The following is a 3,300-nucleotide window of genomic DNA, read 5'->3' as shown; positions in this document are numbered from 1 at the left end:
AAGGTGATGGTGATAACATCATAGCAGGTTTCCTATTAAGCACCAAGGCATGAGTTCACTGAAACTGGAATAAACTCGTATTATCTGAGCCCACTGATCCATTTATTTTTAAGTATTTATTGAACATTACCATGTTCCAGGTACATTCACTGGGTCACACAAAGGCTATACTGGGATATATATTGTATCACACATATATCAAGAAGACAAAAATGCTATTTAACATACACATGTTCTCCCATCACACATACACAAAAGCAAAGTATCTAAAGGACTATAGCTGTTTCTGCCTTCTAAGGGTATTAATCATATCAGGGAAAAAAATCCTTGAATAAATACCTGAGTTGGGCAATCATTAAGGAAAATGCTTTCATTTGAAGTCTCTATCCATGTTTTCTACTGGTAAATTATACAGTCATCAAGGGTAAGCTCTTTATTTATCAGAAAACTGTAATAAGTTTGGAGATATAGCAAGTAGGGCCACAGTTTAGATTCAGATCATCACAGTAAGAGCCACTCTTAAATGTGGCAGGCAATCCCCTAAGTCCTGTACTACAATGCCTCACTGAAAGCACATAAGACAACTCTTCCATACTCTCACCATAGAGAATAACCAGAGCATCGTCATTAAACAGCTTGAAAGTGACAAAGCTTACACTTGAACATGTGCTCTAGCAGCCTGGCCCCTAACCAGTACATGAGATTGCCTCCTTAGGGGTTAAAGGAAGCAGAATCCTGTTTTATCAAGTCAGAGGGTCTGATTTTTTTGAGAGACAGTAGAGAGGAAGTGTAAGAACAGAAACCCACTAATATGGCCAGACTATTGAGTTCCACGTGAAAAGATACCCAGTCAAAATTATTTAGTGGCAGGTATGACTGACGGGATTTTAAAAAAGAACAATTTTACTGAAATTTAATGAATATACCATTCAGTTCATCCACTTAAAGTGTGTGATTTACAAAAAGACAAAAAATAACAAGCATTGGCAAGGATGTAAAGAAAAAGGAACCCTTATACACTGGTGGTAGGAATGTAAACTGGTACAGCCACTGTGAGTATGAAGGGTCCTCAAAAAACTAAAAATAGAAATACCATATGATCCAATAATTCCACTACTGGGTATTTCCCAAAGAAAACAAAAACACTAATTTAAAAATATATATGCACCACTATGTTTATTACAGCATTATTCAAAATAGCCAGGATACAAAGGCAGCCCCCCCACACACACACAGTGGACTATACACAGACATAAAAAAGGATGAAATCATGTCATTTGAGACAACGTAGATGGACCTAGAGGATATTATGCTAAATGAAATAAGCCAGACTGAGAAAGGCAAATGCCATATGATTCCACTCATATGTGGAATAGAAGAAGAAGAAGAAGAAGAAGAAGAAGAAGAAGCAGCAGGAGGAGGAGGAAGGGGAGTGGAGGGGAGAGGGAGGGGCAGGAGGAGGAGAAGAAAAAAAAAACGAATAAACAAAAAAGCAGAATCAGACCTATAAATACAGAGAACAAACTTATGGCTGCCAGAGGAAAGAAGGGTGGGGAGGGAGGGCAAAATGGGTAAAGGGGAGTAGGAAATACAAGCCCCCAGTTGTGGAATGAATAAGTCACAAGAATAAAAGACACAGCATAAGGAATACAGTCAATGATACTGTAATAGTGATGTAATGGGACAGATGATAGTTATACTTGTCATGAACACAGAACAATGTATGAACTTGTCAAATCACTATGTTGTACTCCTGAAACTAATGTAACATTGTGTGTCAACTACATTAAAATTTAAAAAATTAAATAAAGTGTTAAGATTTGGTGGTTTTTATTATATTCACAAAGCTACACAATGATCGCCAGAATCAAATTTAAAACATTTTCATATCCCAAAAAGAAACCCCATTCTGAGACGGAGTGACACATATTGCAAACCAAGGATCCACTCTCCATCATGTTTAGGTCATAGAAAATCACGGTAAATCAGCTTCCATATGAAGGACAGTAACATCTTATATCTGTAATTTGCATCATGCTTTAAAATATGTGTTCACATGTATAACTTCATTTGGTACTGCTGATGCAACCCTGTGCTGTTTTCAGTGGAATATTGTCCACACTTTATAAATTAAAACTCAGAAATATTATATGATGGCATTAACTCCTCACAGAGGAGAACCTAAAATCCAGCTCTCTTGATTCTAAATCCTATAAATCCTGTAACTTTTTTATTGATAATGTTTTATAAATTATAGATAAGCCAAATATATCCATCTCTGAAATCCAATAACTTCAAAAAACTCTCCCATGGCTCAAAAAGTAGTCAAACTTAAAAATTTTTATCTGAATACCTATGTTATTTCTTTTTCTATCACTGCTAGCCATCATGATGTCACTATACAAATGAAACACTTATTCATCCCTTTTCCCACTTATTAAGTGTCATTTAAAAAGTCTGGAGTTTGTGATATTATGATTGTTACCATGGTAATGAACTGCAATATCAAACTCTATTCATAAATCATCTGTAAGTAAAGCAAACAAAAGAATGAGACTAAACACCGAGAGTTTCTTTTACTTAGAACCCATACTTAATAATAAAAATGTGTGCAAAAATTAAATTAAACATTTACTGCATGCCTACTATATACCAGGCTTTGTACCAGTTTCTGGTAATATAGAAACAAATGATACCAGTTTAGAGCCATTAGCACAAATTACTTTTTCAGCAGTTGCTCTTTCAACTAAGGCTATGGTTGAGTTTGCCACTATCTTGTTTCGATATGTAAGCTAATAAACTAAATATATAGGATACAACCAACCAATCATTCATCTTTAAAGACAATGCTATTAGTGCTCACTTCAGCAGCACATATACTAAAACTGGAACGATACAGAGAAGATTAGCATGGCCCCTGCACAAGGATGACACGCAAATTCGTGAAGCGTTCCATATAAAAAAAAAGAAAACAAAGATAATGCTATTAAATAATACTTAAATCCACTTAAGTATTTAATGAATTTTAAATCCATTAAAAATTTTCACAACGTGTTTTTCCATTTAAAAAAACAGGTTATAAAATAGTGTTTATAGTGTGATTATAATTTTCTTCTCTAGATTTTATTGTGTTCACCTAAAATGACATGATTCAGAGTTGAAGAATGCATTTGCTTTTTAAAAATCAACACACTAAAAATTTAGTAGCTGATAGAATGATATAACTGGAAGTCTTCAAATCTGGCAGCAGAAAGAATAGAAAACGCTTCTTGCTGAAAAGACCTCACCTTAAGCAATTTT

General features: G+C 34.6%; 1 non-coding gene across 1 annotated transcript; it reads left to right on the top strand.

Annotated features, from left to right (window-relative positions):
• Window positions 1–2,855: 2,855 nt before the first annotated feature.
• On the top strand, window positions 2,856–2,962 carry LOC128778522 (U6 spliceosomal RNA). The gene has a single exon (XR_008424088.1). It is a non-coding gene; the product is annotated as a U6 spliceosomal RNA (small nuclear RNA).
• The last annotated feature ends 338 nt before the right edge of the window (window positions 2,963–3,300 follow it).

This window comes from Panthera pardus, unplaced genomic scaffold (assembly GCF_024362965.1).
Source record: "Panthera pardus isolate Hobbes unplaced genomic scaffold, ASM2436296v1 HiC_scaffold_2, whole genome shotgun sequence".
NCBI classification, from domain to species: Eukaryota; Metazoa; Chordata; class Mammalia; order Carnivora; family Felidae; genus Panthera; species Panthera pardus.
The sequence above is the reverse complement of the archived record's forward strand: the minus strand, read 5'-3'. Positions and strand labels throughout refer to the sequence as shown.